The sequence below is a fragment of the Lissotriton helveticus genome, chromosome 3_1, assembly GCF_964261635.1.
Source record: "Lissotriton helveticus chromosome 3_1, aLisHel1.1, whole genome shotgun sequence".
Lineage (NCBI taxonomy): Eukaryota > Metazoa > Chordata > Amphibia > Caudata > Salamandridae > Lissotriton > Lissotriton helveticus.
The window spans coordinates 2,027,126,410-2,027,144,951 of NC_136061.1; positions in this window are offsets into that span (position 1 = coordinate 2,027,126,410).

The window sequence follows — 18,542 nt, forward strand, 5'->3', positions numbered from 1 at the left end:
ATGTCCAGGGATGACGAAGACAGCGAAGATAGCAGAAGATCGAAAGATGATGCATCGCGAACACTTTACGACATTGACTAGAGTCCTTAGGGGCGACACCGCCGGTGTGTGAGTAGTGTGCGACCCCACCCCCATTTGTAACTTTAAAGCTCCCTTGAGCAGTGGGCTGACGAGCCTGGGATCCCGCACCTACGCGCCTGAGTGGTACTATACCTGGCAGATATTGGCAGCCATCGGCAACCCCAGTACACGGCCTATCCCTGCTGACGAGGGGTGATACCCCGAAACACGTGTCCAGGGATGACGAAGACAGCGAAGATAGCAGAAGATCGAAAGATGATGCATCGCGAACACTTTACTACATTGACCAGAGTCCTTAGGGGCGACACCGCCGGTGTGTGAGTAGTGTGCGACCCCACCCCCATTTGTAACTTTAAAGCTCCCTTGAGCAGTGGGCTGACGAGCCTGGGATCCCGCACCTACGCCCCTGAGTGGTACTATACCTGGCAGATATGGGCAGCCATCGGCAACCCCAGTACACGGCCTATCCCTGCTGACGAGGGGTGATACCCCGAAACACGTGTCCAGGGATGACGAAGACAGCGAAGATAGCAGAAGATCGAAAGATGATGCATCGCGACCACTTTACTGCATTGACCAGAGTCCTTAGGGGCGACACCGCCGGTGCGTGAGTAGTGTGCGACCCCACCCCCATTTGTAACTTTAAAGCTCCCTTGAGCAGTGGGCTGACGAGCCTGGGATCCCGCACCTACGCGCCTGAGTGGTACTATACCTGGCAGATATGGGCAGCCATCGGCAACCAAATTACACGTCCTATCCCTGCTGACGAGGGGTGATACCCCGAAACACGTGTCCAGGGATGACGAAGACAGCGAAGATAGCAGGAGATCGAAAGATGATGCATCGCGAACACTTTACTACATTGACCAGATTCCTTAGGGGCGACACCGCCGATGTGTGAGTAGTGTGCGACCCCACCCCTATTTGTAACTTTAAAGCTCCCTTGAGCAGTGGGCTGACGAGCCTGGGATCCCGCACCTACGCGCCTGAGTGGTACTATACGTGGCAGATAATGGAAGCCATCGGCAACCCCAGTACACGGCCTATCCCTGCTGACGAGGGGTGATACCCCGAAACACGTGTCCAGGGATGACGAAGACAGCGAAGATAGCAGAAGATCGAAAGAGGATGCATCGCGAACACTTTACTACATTGACCAGAGTCCTTAGGGGCGACACCGCCGGTGTGTGAGTAGTGTGCGACCCCACCCCCATTTGCAACTTTAAAGCTCCCTTGAGCAGTGGGCTGACGAGCCTGGGATCCCGCACCTACGCGCCTGAGTGGTACTATACCTGGCAGATATTGGCAGCCATCGGCAACCCCAGTACACGGCCTATCCCTGCTGACGAGGGGTGATACCCCGAAACACGTGTCCAGGGATGACAAAGACAGCGAAGATAGCAGAAGATCAAAATATGATGCATCGCGAACACTTTACTACATTGACCAGAGTCCTTAGGGGCGACACCGCCGGTGTGTGAGTAATGTGCGACCCCATCCCCATTTGTAACTTTAACCCCTTCGACGCTCATGACGAGCTCAGCTCGTCATGGAGTTTCCATTGATTTCAATGGAAATTACATGGGAGAATATCAGGTACCTTAGCATCCAAGTGGTTAAAGCTCCCTTGAGCAGTGGACTGACGATCCTGGGATCCCGCACCTACGCGCCTGAGTGGTACTATACCTGGCAGATATTGGCAGCCATCGGCAACCCCAGTACACGGCCTATCCCTGCTGACGAGGGGTGATACCCCGAAACAAGTGTCATGGGATGACGAAGACAGCGAAGATAGCAGAAGATCGAAAGATGATGCATTTCGAACACTTTACTACATTGACCAGAGTCCTTAGGGGCGACACCGCCGGTGTGTGAGTAATGTGCGACCCCACTCCCATTTGTAACTTTAAAGCACCCTTGAGCAGTGGGCTGACGAGCCTGGGATCCCGCACCTACGCGCCTGAGTGGTACTATACCCGGCAGATATTGGCAGCCATCGGCAACCCCAGTACACGGCCTATCCCTGCTGACGAGGGGTGATACCCCGAAACACGTGTCCAGGGATGACGAAGACAGCGAAGATAGCAGAAGATCGAAAGATGATGCATCGCGAACACTTTACTACATTGTCCAGAGTCCATAGGGGCGACACCGCCGGTGTGTGAGTAGTGTGCGACCCCACCCCCATTTGTAACTTTAAAGGTCCTTTGAGCAGTGGGCTGACGAGCCTGAAATCCCGCACCTACGCACCTGAGTGGTACTATACCTGGCAGATATTGGCAGCCATCGGCAACCCCAGTACACGGCCTATCCCTGCTGACGAGGGGTGATACCCCGAAACACGTGTCCAGGGATGACGAAGACAGCGAAGATAGCAGAAGATCGAAAGATGATGCATCGTGAACACTTTACTACATTGACCAGAGTCCTTAGGGGTGACACCGCCGGTGTGTGAGTAGTGTGCGACCCCACCGCCATTTGTAACTTCAAAGCTCCCTTGAGCAGTGGGCTGACGAGCCTGGGATCCCGCACCTACGCGCCTGAGTGGTACTATACCTGGCAGATATTGGCAGCCATCGGCAACCCCAGTACACGGCCTATCCCTGCTGACGAGGGGTGATACCCCGAAACACGTGTCCAGGGATGACAAAGACAGCGAAGATAGCAGAAGATCAAAATATGATGCATCGCGAACACTTTACTACATTGACCACAGTCCTTACGGGCGACACCGCCGGTGTGTGAGTAATGTGCGACCCCACCCCCATTTGTAACTTTAAAGCTTCCTTGAGCAGTGGGCTGACGAGCCTGGGATCCCGCACCTACGCGCCTGAGTGGTACTATACCTGGCAGATATTGGCAGCCATCGGCAACCCCAGTACACGGCCTATCCCTGCTGACGAGGGGTGATACCCCGAAACACGTGTCCAGGGATGACGAAGACAGCGAAGATAGCAGAAGATCGAAAGATGATGCATCACGAACACTTTACTACATTGACCAAAGTCCTTAGGGGCGACACCGCCGGTGTGTGAGTAGTGTGCGACCCCACCTCCATTTGTAACTTTAAAGCTCCCTTGAGTAGTGGGCTGACGAGCCTGGGATCCCGCACCTACGTGCCTGAGTGGTACTATACCTGGCAGATATTGGCAGCCATCGGCAACCCCAGTACACGGCCTATCCCTGCTGACGAGGGGTGATACCCCGAAACACGTGTCCAGGGATGACGAAGACAGCGAAGATAGCAGAAGATCGAAAGATGATGCATCGCGAACACTTTACTACATTGACCAGAGTCCTTAGGGGCGACACCGCCGGTGTGTGAGTAGTGTGCGACCCCACCCCCATTTGTAACTTTAAAGCTCCCTTGAGCAGTGGGCTGACAAGCCTGAGATCCCGCACCTACGCGCCTGAGTGGTACTATACCTGGCAGATTTTGGCAGCCATCGGCAACCCCAGTACACGGCCTATCCCTGCTGACGAGGGGTGATACCCCGAAACACGTGTCCAGGGATGACGAAGACAGCGAAGATAGCAGAAGATCGAAAGATGATGCATCGTGAACACTTTACTACATTGACCAGAGTCCTTAGGGGTGACACCGCCGGTGTGTGAGTAGTGTGCGACCCCACCGCCATTTGTAACTTTAAAGCTCCCTTGAGCAGTGGGCTGACGAGCCTGGGATCCCGCACCTACGCGCCTGAGTGGTACTATACCTGGCAGATATTGGCAGCCATCGGCAACCCCAGTACACGGCCTATCCCTGCTGACGAGGGGTGATAATCCGAAAAACGTGTCCAGGGATGACGAAGACAGCGAAGATAGCAGAAGATCGAAAGATGATGCATCGCGAACACTTTACTACATTGACCAGAGTCCTTAGGGGCGACACCGCCGGTGTGTGAGTAGTGTGCGACCCCACCCCCATTTGTAACTTTAAAGCTCCCTTGAGCAGTGGGCTGACGAGCCTGGGATCCCGCACCTACGTGCCTGAGTGGTACTATACCTGGCAGATATTGGCAGCCATCGGCAACCCCAGTACACGGCCTATCCCTGCTGATGAGGGGTGATACCCCGAAACACGTGTCCAGGGATGACAAAGACAGCGAAGATAGCAGAAGATCGAAAGATGATGCATCGCGAACATTTTACTACATTGACCAGAGTCCTTAGGGGCGACACCGCCGGTGTGTGAGTAATGTGCGACCCCACCCCCATTTGTAACTTTAAAGCTCCCTTGAGCAGTGGACTGACGAGCCTGGGATCCCGCACCTACGCGCCTGAGTGGTACTATACCTGGCAGATATTGGCAGCCATCGGCAACCACAGTACACGGCCTATCCCTGCTGACGAGGGGTGATACCCCGAAACACGTGTCCAGGGATGACGAAGAGAGCGAAGATAGCAGAAGATCGAAAGATGATGCATTTCGAACACTTTACTGCATTGACCAGAGTCCTTAGGGGCGACACCACCGGTGTGTGAGTAATGTGCGACCCCACTCCCATTTGTAACTTTAAAGCTCCCTTGAGCAGTAGGCTGACGAGCCTGGGATCCCGCACCTACGTGCCTGAGTGGTACTATACCTGGCAGATATTGGCAGCCATCGGCAACCCCAGTACACGGCCTATCCCTGCTGACGAGGGTTGATACCCCAAAACACGTGTCCAGGAATGACGAAGACAGCGAAGATAGCAGAAGATCGAAAGATGATGCATCGCGAACACTTTACTACATTGACCAAAGTTCTTAGGGGCGACACCGCCGGTGTGTGAGTAGTGTGCGACCCCACCTCCATTTGTAACTTTAAAGCTCCCTTGAGCAGTGGGCTGACGAGCCTGGGATCCCGCACCTACGTGCCTGAGTGGTACTATACCTGGCAGATATTGGCAGCCATTGGCAACCCCAGTACACGGCCTATCCCTGCTGACGAGGGGTGATACCCCGAAACACGTGTCCAGGGATGACGAAGACATCTAAGATAGCAGAAGATCGAAAGATGATGCATCGCGAACACTTTACTACATTGACCAGAGTCCTTAGGGGCGACACCGCCGGTGTGTGAGTAGTGTGCGACCCCACCCCCATTTGTAACTTTAAAGCTCCCTTGAGCAGTGGGCTGACGGGCCTGGGATCCCGCACCTACGTGCCTGAGTGGTACTATACCTGGCAGATATTGGCAGCCATCGGCAACCCCAGTACACGGCCTATCCCTGCTGACGAGGGGTGATACCCCGAAACACGTGTCCAGGGATGACGAAGACAGCGAAGATAGCAGAAGATCGAAAGATGATGCATCGCGAACACTTTACTACATTGACCAGAGTCCTTAGGGGCGACACCGCCGGTGTGTGAGTAGTGTGTGACCCCACCCCCATTTGTAACTTTAAAGCTCCCTTGAGCAATGGGCTGACAAGCCTGAGATCCCGCACCTACGCGCCTGAGTGGTACTATACCTGGCAGATTTTGGCAGCCATCGGCAACCCCAGTACACGGCCTATCCCTGCTGACGAGGGGTGATACCCCGAAACACGTGTCCAGGGATGACGAAGACAGCGAAGATAGCAGAAGATCGAAAGATGATGCATCGCGAACACTTTACTACATTGACCAGAGTCCTTAGGGGCGACACCGCCGGTGTGACCCACTTGTGGGACACCCCCGCGCCGCACGGCCACCAGCTGCTGCGTGTGCCCCTTGCCTGCCCTCTGCCTCGCTGCCGCCTCGTTTGCCGGTTGCCGGCTGTCTCCGCTGCTGACATTGTTTTTGCCTTGTTTTGTCTATAATTTGTGCCTGTTTTGTTTATTTTTATTTTTTCCCTTGTTTTGGCTATAATTTGTGCCTGTCGCGGTCAATTTCTCTTTGCCCGTGTTTAGGTTCTCCTTCCTTGTTGTCCGCCTACCTCGCCGCCCTCCGCCCTCCCTTCCCGCCACCGCCGCTTTTCCCCGCCCCTTTTTCTATTCTGTACCCTCCCCGCTCCCGCCTCCCAGCTGCCCCGCCCACCCGCGCACTTGGCCTTAAAAGGCGACCGTGCGACGCAGGTGAGTGTGACCCACTTGTGGGACACCCCCGCGCCGCACGGCCACCAGCTGCTGCGTGTGCCCCTTGCCTGCCCTCTGCCTCGCTGCCGCCTCGTTTGCCGGTTGCCGGCTGTCTCCGCTGCTGACATTGTTTTTGCCTTGTTTTGTCTATAATTTGTGCCTGTTTTGTTTATTTTTATTTTTTCCCTTGTTTTGGCTATAATTTGTGCCTGTCGCGGTCAATTTCTCTTTGCCCGTGTTTAGGTTCTCCTTCCTTGTTGTCCGCCTACCTCGCCGCCCTCCGCCCTCCCTTCCCGCCACCGCCGCTTTTCCCCGCCCCTTTTTCTATTCTGTACCCTCCCCGCTCCCGCCTCCCAGCTGCCCCGCCCACCCGCGCACTTGGCCTTAAAAGGCGACCGTGCGACGCAGGTGAGTGTGACCCACTTGTGGGACACCCCCGCGCCGCACGGCCACCAGCTGCTGCGTGTGCCCCTTGCCTGCCCTCTGCCTCGCTGCCGCCTCGTTTGCCGGTTGCCGGCTGTCTCCGCTGCTGACATTGTTTTTGCCTTGTTTTGTCTATAATTTGTGCCTGTTTTGTTTATTTTAATTTTTTCCCTTGTTTTGGCTATAATTTGTGCCTGTCGCGGTCAATTTCTCTTTGCCCGTGTTTAGGTTCTCCTTCCTTGTTGTCCGCCTACCTCGCCGCCCTCCGCCCTCCCTTCCCGCCACCGCCGCTTTTCCCCGCCCCTTTTCTATTCTGTACCCTCCCCGCTCCCGCCTCCCAGCTGCCCCGCCCACCCGCGCACTTCGCCTTAAATGGCGACCGTGCGAACGCGCAGCGGGCGCGCCGATTGTGCGCCAAAGGCGCGCCAAAGGTAAGCCTGTCTGCGCCCGTCCGCGCCTGGACCGCACCCAGTGCCAGGACCCCTGGCCCACGAAGACCCCGACCGCGACCGACCCGCCTGACGTACACCGCCGCCACCCTCACCGCTCTCAACACCGGCCGACTCCCAGATTGCCATCAAGCCACTCCACGACGCACCCACGGACCTTTCTGCTGCCACGCCTGCAAGTTCACCTGCATCCGGACCTGCCTCACTCCAGCACCCGCCAAGTCGAACACCAGCAGCACCCACCTGAAGTGCATCCTGCTCAACACCCGCTCCGTCCACAGACACGCCATCGAACTCTGGAACCTCCTAGACGCCACAGCCCCGGACGTTGCCTTCCTCACCGAGACCTGAATGAAAGCCTCTTCAGCTCCCGACATCGCCATCGCTATCCCAGAGGGCTACAAGATCGTCCGGAGGGACCGAAACACCAACCAGATGGGAGGAGGCATCGCCATCGTCCACAGGAGCACCATCCGTCTCACGACCAGCACCGACAACACACTGACCAGCGCCGAACACCTGCATTTCCAGATCCACACCAACCCGAACACCACCCTCAGAGGCACCCTGATCTACCGACCCCCTGGACCACGCACGCAATTCAGCGAGGACATCGCCGACTTCGTCAGCCCGCATGCCCTCCCCTCCGCCGACTACATCCTCCTGGGAGACCTCAACTTCCATCTGGAGAACAACAGCGACCGCAACACCAGCACCCTGCTCGACAACCTCGCCAACCTGGGACTCAAGCAACTGGTGTCCACCCCCACCCACCTCGCCGGACACACACTCGACGCAGTCTTCTCCTCCAGCCCAGACATCGACTTCAGCCACGCCACAGAGCTTCAATGGACGGACCACAGCTGCGTCCACTTCACCTTCAAGAGAACGACGAGCCACCAACACCAGCAACAGGCCGCCCGCAGAAGCTGGAACAAGATCACAGCCGACCAGCTCGCCGCTTCCCTGAGTCAGCACCCTCCCGCCAGCTCAGCGAACCCCAGCCAGGCCGCCGACAACCTCACGAAGTGGATCAGCAACTGCGCGGACGAACTCGCCCCACTGAGGACCCCGCCTAGCAGACCCGGCAGCAAGAAGGCCCCATGGTTCACCGACGAACTCAAGAGCTCCAAGAAGAATTGCCGAGCCCTCGAGAAAGTCTGGAGAAGGGAACCGACACCGGACAACAGGACCTCCTTCAAACTTGCCACCCGGAAACACCACCAGCTGATCCGCGCCGCCAAGAAAACAGCATTCAAGGACCGGTTGGACAACAACGCACACAACTGCAAGGAACTCTTCAACATCGTGAAAGAGCTCTCCAACCCCAGCGCAGGAAACAACGACATCACCCCATCGCAAGACCTCTGCAACTCCCTCGCTTCATACTTCCACAACAAGATCGCAGACATACACAACAGCTTCAACAACCAACCAACGCACACCGTGACCGAGCAACCACCCCCCACCACCACCCTCCACGCCTGGACCCCGATCAGCACCGAAGACACCATCCGCACGATGAACTCCATCCACTCCGGAGCACCAACCGACCCCTGCCCTCACCACGTCTTCAACAAGGCCGACGCTGTCATCGCACCCCACCTGCGAGACATCATCAACACATCCTTCGACACCACCATCTTCCCTGAGAGCTGGAAACACGCCGAACTCAGCGCTCTACTCAAGAAACCAACAGCGGACCCCACCGACCTCAAGAACTACCGCCCCATCTCGCTCCTTCCGTTTCCAGCCAAAGTCATCGAGAAGACCGTCAACAAGCAGATGGCCGCCTTCCTCGAGATGAACGGATCCCTCGACCCCTCACAGTCCGGCTTCCGAGCCAACCACAGCACCGAGACCGCCCTCATCGCCGCCACCGATGACATCCGAGCCCTGATGGACAATGGAGAAACAGCGGCCCTCATCCTCCTAGACCTCTCCGCGGCATTCGACACGGTCTGCCACCGCACCCTAGTACGGCGCCTCAGCAACATCGGAATCCAGGACAAGGCGCTGGAATGGATCATCTCCTTCCTCGACGGAAGAACACAGAGAGTCCGCCTACCACCGTACAAGTCAGAGGCCTCCAAAGTCATCTGCGGCGTCCCCCAAGGATCATCTCTGAGCCCCACCCTCTTCAACGTCTACATGAGCCCCCTCGCGGCCATCGTACGCAAACACAACCTCAGCATAATCTCCTACGCCGACGACACCCAGCTGATCCTCTCCCTGACCAACGACCCCGCCGCCGCCAGAGCCAACCTACACGAAGGGATGAAAGAGGTAGCCGAGTGGATGACGACCAGCCGCCTGAAACTGAACTCGGACAAGACGGAGGTCCTCATCCTGGGCTCCTCACCCTCCGCCTGGGACGACTCCTGGTGGCCTCCCGCCCTGGGCACCGCACCCAAACCGACAGACCATGCACGCAACCTGGGCTTCATCCTGGACCCCTCCCTCTCCATGACCAGGCAAGTCAACAACGTCTCCTCGGCGTGCTTCAACATCCTACGCATGCTACGGAAGATCTTCTGGTGGATCCCCACCGAGACCAGGAAGACCGTCACCCAGGCCCTCGTCACCAGCCGACTGGACTACGGCAACGCCCTCTACGCCGGTACCACCGCCAAGCTCCAGAAGAGACTCCAGCGGATCCAGAACGCCTCAGCCAGACTCATCCTCGACATCCCGCGAACCAGCCACATCTCCGGACATCTGAGAGACCTTCACTGGCTCCCCGTCAACAAAAGAATCACCTTCCGCCTCCTCACCCACGCACACAAAGCCCTACACGACCAAGGCCCGAGCTACCTCAACAGCCGAGTCAACTTCTACGCTCCCAAACGCCACCTCCGATCAGCCAACCACGCCCTCGCCGCCGTCCCCCGCATCCGAAGAGCGACTACAGGAGGAAGGTCCTTCTCCTACCTGGCCGCCAAGACCTGGAACTCCCTCCCGACCGACCTGCGCCTGACCCAAGACCACCTCTCCTTCAGGAAGAAGCTGAAGACCTGGCTGTTCGAGCAGTAGCGGCACCCCCCCCCCCAGCGCCTTGAGACCCTACGGGTATGTAGCGCGCTTTATAAGTGTCATTGATTGATTGATTGATTGATTGTGTGAGTAGTGTGCGACCCCACCCCCATTTGTAACTTTAAAGCTCCCTTGAGCAGTGGGCTGACGAGCCTGGGATCCCGCACCTACGTGCCTGAGTGGTACTATACCTGGCAGATATTGGCAGCCATCGGCAACCCCAGTACACGGCCTATCCCTGCTGATGAGGGGTGATACCCCGAAACACGTGTCCAGGGATGACAAAGACAGCGAAGATAGCAGAAGATCGAAAGATGATGCATCGCGAACATTTTACTACATTGACCAGAGTCCTTAGGGGCGACACCGCCGGTGTGTGAGTAATGTGCGACCCCACCCCCATTTGTAACTTTAAAGCTCCCTTGAGCAGTGGACTGACGAGCCTGGGATCCCGCACCTACGCGCCTGAGTGGTACTATACCTGGCAGATATTGGCAGCCATCGGCAACCCCAGTACACGGCCTATCCCTGCTGATGAGGGGTGATACCCCGAAACATGTGTCCAGGGATGACGAAGACAGCGAAGATAGCAGAAGATCGAAAGATGATGCATTTCGAACACTTTACTGCATTGACCAGAGTCCTTAGGGGCGACACCACCGGTGTGTGAGTAATGTGCGACCCCACTCCCATTTGTAACTTTAAAGCTCCCTTGAGCAGTAGGCTGACGAGCCTGGGATCCCGCACCCACGTGCCTGAGTGGTACTATACCTGGCAGATATTGGCAGCCATCGGCAACCCCAGTACAGGCCTATCCCTGCTGACGAGGGTTGATACCCCGAAACACGTGTCCAGGAATGACGAAGACAGCGAAGATAGCAGAAGATCGAAAGATGATGCATCGCGAACACTTTACTACATTGACCAAAGTCCTTAGGGGCGACACCGCCGGTGTGTGAGTAGTGTGCGACCCCACCTCCATTTGTAACTTTAAAGCTCCCTTGAGCAGTGGGCTGACGAGCCTGGGATCCCGCACCTACGTGCCTGAGTGGTACTATACCTGGCAGATATTGGCAGCCATTGGCAACCCCAGTACACGGCCTATCCCTGCTGACGAGGGGTGATACCCCGAAACACGTGTCCAGGGATGACGAAGACATCTAAGATAGCAGAAGATCGAAAGATGATGCATCGCGAACACTTTACTACATTGACCAGAGTCCTTTAGGGGCGACACCGCCGGTGTGTGAGTAGTGTGCGACCCCACCCCCATTTGTAACTTTAAAGCTCCCTTGAGCAGTGGGCTGACGGGCCTGGGATCCCGCACCCACGAGCCTGAGTGGTACTATACCTGGCAGATATTGGCAGCCATCGGCAACCCCAGTACACGGCCTATCCCTGCTGACGAGGGGTGATACCCCGAAACACGTGTCCAGGGATGACGAAGACAGCGAAGATAGCAGAAGATCGAAAGATGATGCATCGCGAACACTTTACTACATTGACCAGAGTCCTTAGGGGTGACACCGCCGGTGTGTGAGTAGTGTGCGACCCCACCCCCATTTGTAACTTTAAAGCATCCTTGAGCAGTGGGCTGACGAGCCTGGGATCCCGCACCTACGCGCCTGAGTGGTGCTATACCTGGCAGATATTGGCAGCCATCGGCAACCCCAGTACACGGCCTATCCCTGCTGACAAGGGGGGGATACCAATTCCAAAAATTCTTTATTTCGGCCACATGGGCCATAAAAGATGCAGTAAAAATACATAAAGATAAAACACAATATATACAATAAAAATCCTACTGGACCTGCAATGTTAGAAAATACAAGGTAATATAAATTAACCAGACATTTTCTTCCTTATTATCCATGCTGCCATTAAGAATTTGGAAACCGCAAACACAATGTGGCCCAGGGTGTTGGTTTTCATAACCCTGTAGGCCTGTAAATACTTCCTGAAGCCCAGGTTCCGACATAGAGGAGCTAACCAGCGCCTCCTCGGGCTCCGGTAGGCATGGCAACAAAACATTATGTGCAAATCGTCTTCATCATTAGCTTTACAGCATGGGCAGAGCTTGTCACCCCCTAGCGACCATTTATAGGTAAAAACTTTAGTAGGGAGCGTGCCAAACCTCCATTGCAGGAACAGCTTCCTCGCCAAAAGAGGATAAATAAAATCCATAAAAGGTTCAAACACAAAGGAATTTTTGGATACTATAAAACGTCCCGTCAAGGTGCCACTATCATAAGCATTGTCCATATCAGCAAGGCTTTTGTTCTTGTAGAGCTGTGCGAGGGTTTTACGCGAAATCTTTCGGCAGCCCTGAGCTGGATCATCCCATAAATCTGGCAAATTCAGGCTAGACAGTTCCGACTTAATAAATGCCAGCCAAGGGATCTTGCCGTTAACATCCAGCCTCATGACGTGTATAAGGTCCTGCCTATAGTGATACAGTTCCTCGGTGGTCCATATCCGGTGCCAGAACTTCACAGGTTTCGACCGTAGGTCCTCTGCAATTGACGGAAGGCCCAGGTCGAGTCTTAGGGGGAGGAGTGGTGTGCCTTGCGGGAGAGCAAGTAAGCGTCTGAGAAAACAATTTTCCACCCCTGCCATAACCTTCCCAGCTTTATGTCCCCACAGCTCACTGCCGTAGGTGGCTGCTGCCTTCGCCTGGGTCCTATACGTTTCCAAGGCCGGACTAACAGGCTTGAAGGTGGACTTATTGGACACCCTCAAGAGTGCGCCCGATAGCTGGGAAAGTTTCAACCTAGATCTTGCTACCTGGGAGTCCCATGTCAGATTTTCTTGGAGTGATACCCCCAGATAAATGAAGGTCGAGACCCTTTCAAGGCTAGTTTCCCCCAGTTTTGGATTGGGTCTGGTTTTGGTGGGGGGGTTGAAGATCATGAACTTAGTTTTTTCCGTGTTCACCTCCAACCCATGTTGTCGACAGAAATGGCCAAAACCGTCCACAATCCTCTGGATCCCCATGGGGGATTTGGAAAGAAGGAGGGTATCGTCGGCAAACATAATTGCCGGGACCCTCCTTCCTGCCAGAACCGGTGCATCATTGTCCCCAACAGCGTCAAGATGTTGAATGACGCTGTTAATGTACAGACAGAACAGTGTCGGAGCCAAAACACGGCCCTGTCTGACACCTCGGCGGACCGGGAATTTGCCCGAGGGCTTACCATCCCTCCCACACCTCACTTGCGCAAAGTTGTTCTCATGCAGCCTAATGATGATACTGAGGAGGAGGGGGGGAACTCCTAGCTTCTGCAAAACCTCCCATAACTTCCCCCTGGGGACCAGGTCAAAGGCTGACCTCAGGTCCACGAAGACCATGTACAGTCGACCTCCTTCTAGCGTGACCGTCTTCCAATACAGGAGAAGGAAGCGAAAAATTTGGTCCATGGTCGACGTGTTCTTCCTGAAGCCAGCCTGGAGGGGGCTCATGATGTCATTATCCTCGACCCAGTCTAGGAGATGGTTTAAGATGAGGCGCGCAAAGAGCTTTTGGGGCACATCTATAAGGCTTATAGGCCTGTAGTTGGCGGGGAGCAGAGTAGAACCCTTCTTATGGGTGGGCACAATCTCTGCCCCCAGCCACGACCCAGGGATCGCCATACCTCCAAGAATGGCATTGAAGAGAATGAGGAGGTATGGGCCCCAGACGTCCGGGTGATGCCTAAATAGATCCCCGGGTAACCTATCCAGTCCTGGCGCCTTCCCCACTGGTAAGCGTTCTAGGGCAAGCTCCACTTCCCCCAGGGATAGTTCCATTCCAAAATCCTGAGTACCCAAGGGCAGTTGCAACTCTGCATCCGGGCAGGAACTAGTATCTTGGTAAAGGGCCCCAAAATGGGCCTCCCAGACCGCGGGGGCTATATTGGGCTCGATCGCTTTACTAAATTCCCCTGTCCCATTGTTTACAAGGGCCCAGAATTTCCGGGAGTCCCTAACTTTTAGGGCATCATGAAGATCCTGCCAGTGGTTCCAGTCCCACTCGGTCCTTGCAGTCGCCAGCACTGATTTATAGTGCTTCCTAAGGTCACGTACATTGGCCTTATCTGACCCCTCTTTTATTGCTGCAATGAGCTCAGATTTTGCTGCCCTGCAATCTGAGGTGTACCAAGAGGGAACAAGGGTCCTCTTCTTTCTGGTTGGGACCTCCGGATGGAATACCTCAGCCAAATCCCTCACTAAATCCTGGTGTATGTTTCCCAGTTTCTCGTAGTAATCTGGGGTTCTTAGTTCATTCAGGAGAGCATCCACCTCCATGAAGCTGGGGAGTGCCAGCTCATATAATTTCTTAATGGACTCTTCCGAGCTCACCAACTTTCCCCACTTGACCCGGCGCCTATTTGTTGTGAGGAACAAATCCCCCGGATCTTCCCCTTGGCCAACTGGGGATGAATCCGTCATAGGCAGGGGGCACAGGATATTTAGGCAAAGGGAATTGTGATCACTATCAGACCTCTTAATTACCCTGAAGTCAAGCACTTTAGGCCAGAGTGTAATGTCCACCATGATGTAATCTAGCCTCGACTCATGGCCCCTCCTGTTGAAAGTACACACTGAGGGGGTATCGGAAGGGGTACGACCATTACACGCCCTCAGTGCGCAATTCAGGGTAAGGGACATGAGTTGTAATGCTAGAGGGGACCAGGCTTTAGGGTGAGGAGAAGATGAGGGTGGAACCCCCCAGTGGTCATCCTCGGCCGTAAGGGCACCATCCAGTAGACCTTCCAAAGGTTCAAAGTGGCAATTGAAGTCTCCTCCAAGCACCACCTTGAGGTCACCCGGAAGTTGGCCCAAGAAGGAGGCCAAATCATTTAGGGTTGGTGATTCGTTTGGCGAGGCCACTGGTCGCGAGTAGACGTTGACAATGGCCCACGGAGTTTTACCAGGCCATGTGAGCCGCACACACTGGATGTCCTGCGAACACGTGTAAACCTGCTCCGCCTGGCACCCAGTGTGACTCGCAATCCAGATTGCCAAGCCACCTGATGGCCTCCCCCTCCCAGCCCATTTGGCAGGGATTTCGAATACATCAAACCCTCTCCTAGACTGGGTGGCCCTCGCCCAAGTCTCCTGGAAGAGGAGTATATCACATCCACCTACCAGGCAATCCCATTCAGGAGAGCCTTCCTTGTTTGCGATTCCTGCCACATTCCAGGAGAGAATTCTCAAACCTGGATCAGGTGGCAGGTTGCCCTGGGCTTCAATAGGAGGTTGCGGAGTGACCATGGATAAACCAGTGTCTAGGGAGCCACTTCCGCAGACCGCGATAGCGGCAGGCCAGGCCAGCTCCGATGCCCCTGTTTGCAGAATATGGGCAGACCCGGTGTTAGGTGAGGGTCCCAGTTGGCACAGATTGTTGTCCGTGTCAGCCCCTCGCTCATTCGCGGTATGCAGCCGGGTTAGTTCCGTCGTAGGGACTATACCCGATCCTGCACGTCTTTGCACGTCATCCACCATCTTCCCAGGACCAGACAGGATTGCCCTGGTTTGTGGTCAATCGACCTGATCCAAACAGGAAAACCTGTTATGATGTATGAAATTTGCCTGGGCAGTTGATAAGGAGTGTCTTGGTCTGTAGCGGGAGCCATCTACAGCAAAGCCCACCCTAGTCCACCCCTTCTCACTCCCTCCCACCGTGTTGCTACCACTAGGATAGAAATATGAGAGGGGTACAAGTTCTATTTTGGACTTATCAGGCCTTACAAGCCAGTTGCAGATATAGTTTGCAACGTGTGGGCTCTTGAAACTTAGAACGATACAGTCCCCTGCCCTGTTCTTTATAGTAGGGCCAATCCATGGAATCCTCCTTACCATCAGAACCTCACCTTTCAAATTTGGAGGCAGCGGCCTATTGATGCTGAGCCAGCTTATAACCTTATTGCGTAGTGAGTCTTGAGTCTCCCTAACACCACCAGTTAGCTCAGGAACTCCCACCATGATTGCCGTATATGGAACAGCTTCTGGGGGCAGGTTGACCACCCTGCGCCTATCAGAGGGGGGGGCAAGACCATCACTCGGGGCATTTATAGGACCCACTGTCGCCCTTGACTGCGGCGCGGATTGCGGCGCAGGGGGTAACTTGGATCTCCTGGGAGCCGGAACAGGGGCCTAGGTGCTGGAGGTAACAAAGTGCGCGTCTGAGAAACAGACGCACCATTTGTACTCAGCGATACCCTACTGGAGACCTGGGGCAATGTGGAGGGAAGTGAACTATTCCCAAGTGGTTCCCCGGTAGCTATAGGAGCATTTGTAGCTATACCAGGGCTTTTCCTAGTATAGTTATTTTCCCGGGACTGGAGTAGATTCTCTATAGCCTCTAGTCTAGCTGAGATGGGGGTTAGCAGATTCTTAATAATAACTGCGAGCGAATTAGTTATTATATCTGTACTATTGGAGGATACCCCACCAAAGATAAATGGACCCGCCGCTGCTGATGATAGCACAGGAGCTGGCGAGGCCACAAGATCCGGCCCAGACCCAGATAAAATAAGCTCAGGGGAAACCGAAATGTCTGTACTTTCTTCGAGGGATGATTCAGTTATATCAATTTTTGCCCTTTTTGCCCTCTTTATTTCCCTGGGCCTTTTCCTTTTTAAAGGCTGTACCACCCCACTATCTACAGGGTCTGTTAACAGGACCGCTTGACCCGCTTCAGGCGTGTTTGATCCCATATTGTCCAGAACAGCAGAATGGTCAGAAGTGCCAGATGGCCGTGAGGAATTTCGATCCCTCTGCGTTACAGGAGTTCTTAGCTGCTGAAGGACCGACTCAATAGTCTGGTCAATGCTGTCCAATAATGACATATGGGTAACGTCCATAGTGATAGGAGTACTAACATCATTTGAGGCAGATCCCCCGTGGTCCAAGAACACACTTTCAGGACCCATCTCAAGGTGAGAGTCCATGGTAGAATGACACTTACTAATTTGGGAGCTCGCCTTGGGGAAAAATGTTTCCAAAGTACTTGCGCCTTGTTGTACAGACTTACTCCTTAAGGCTCTGGACGCCATACTGGGGTAACTGATGGGGCAATTTAGCGGGGGCGTTAGAGGGGGGGCCCGGTCCGGTCTCTCCCGGCCTCTAACGGCCTAGAACGGCCCGCTCTTTGCCCGGTCTTCGCCCCGGTGACCGCCCCACGCGCGTCCCGCTGCGCGCGAGAGGAGGTTCTCCTAAGTATGACAATGGGGCGTGGCACTGGGAGGGGGCGCGAGGCGCGGCGGGAAGAGGAACCAGCTGGCGATGACAGATGGACTGCTGGTCCTCGCAGTCCCGCTCGCCTGCGCCTCTCACCTCCGCTGCGGCCGGACTTGCAATTAATGTTCCCCCAAGTAGGCGTAGGCTCCCAACCACTCCTGTGGCGAGCAAAGCAGGAAAGCAAAACAAACTCCTCACTCGAGCGGCACCCGCGAAGCGGGGGCCGCGAGGAGTAAAGAGCACTTCCAGGCAGGGGGGCGTGGCACTGGGAGGGGGCGCGAGGCGCGGCGGGAAGAGGAACCAGCTGGCGATGACAGATGGACTGCTGGTCCTCGCAGTCCCGCTCGCCTGCGCCTCTCACCTCCGCTGCGGCCGGACTTGCAATTAATGTTCCCCCAAGTAGGCGTAGGCTCCCAACCACTCCTGTGGCGAGCAAAGCAGGAAAGCAAAACAAACTCCTCACTCGAGCGGCTCCCGCGAAGCGGGGGCCGCGAGGAGTAAAGAGCACTTCCAGGCAGGGGGGCGTGGCACTGGGAGGGGGCGCGAGGCGCGGCGGGAAGAGGAACCAGCTGGCGATGACAGATGGACTGCTGGTCCTCGCAGTCCCGCTCGCCTGCGCCTCTCACCTCCGCTGCGGCCGGACTTGCAATTAATGTTCCCCCAAGTAGGCGTAGGCTCCCAACCACTCCTGTGGCGAGCAAAGCAGGAAAGCAAAACAAACTCCTCACTCGAGCGGCACCCGCTAAGCGGGGGCCGCGAGGAGTAAAGAGCACTTCCAGGCAGGGGGGCGTGGCACTGGGAGGGGGCGCGAGGCGCGGCGGGAAGAGGAACCAGCTGGCGATGACAGATGGACTGCTGGTCCTCGCAGTCCCGCTCGCCTGCGCCTCTCACCTCCGCTGCGGCCGGACTTGCAATTAATGTTCCCCCAAGTAGGCGTAGGCTCCCAACCACTCCTGTGGCGAGCAAAGCAGGAAAGCAAAACAAACTCCTCACTCGAGCGGCACCCGCTAAGCGGGGGCCGCGAGGAGTAAAGAGCACTTCCAGGCAGGGGGGCGTGGCACTGGGAGGGGGCGCGAGGCGCGGCGGGAAGAGGAACCAGCTGGCGATGACAGATGGACTGCTGGTCCTCGCAGTCCCGCTCGCCTGCGCCTCTCACCTCCGCTGCGGCCGGACTTGCAATTAATGTTCCCCCAAGTAGGCGTAGGCTCCCAACCACTCCTGTGGCGAGCAAAGCAGGAAAGCAAAACAAACTCCTCACTCGAGCGGCTCCCGCGAAGCGGGGGCCGCGAGGAGT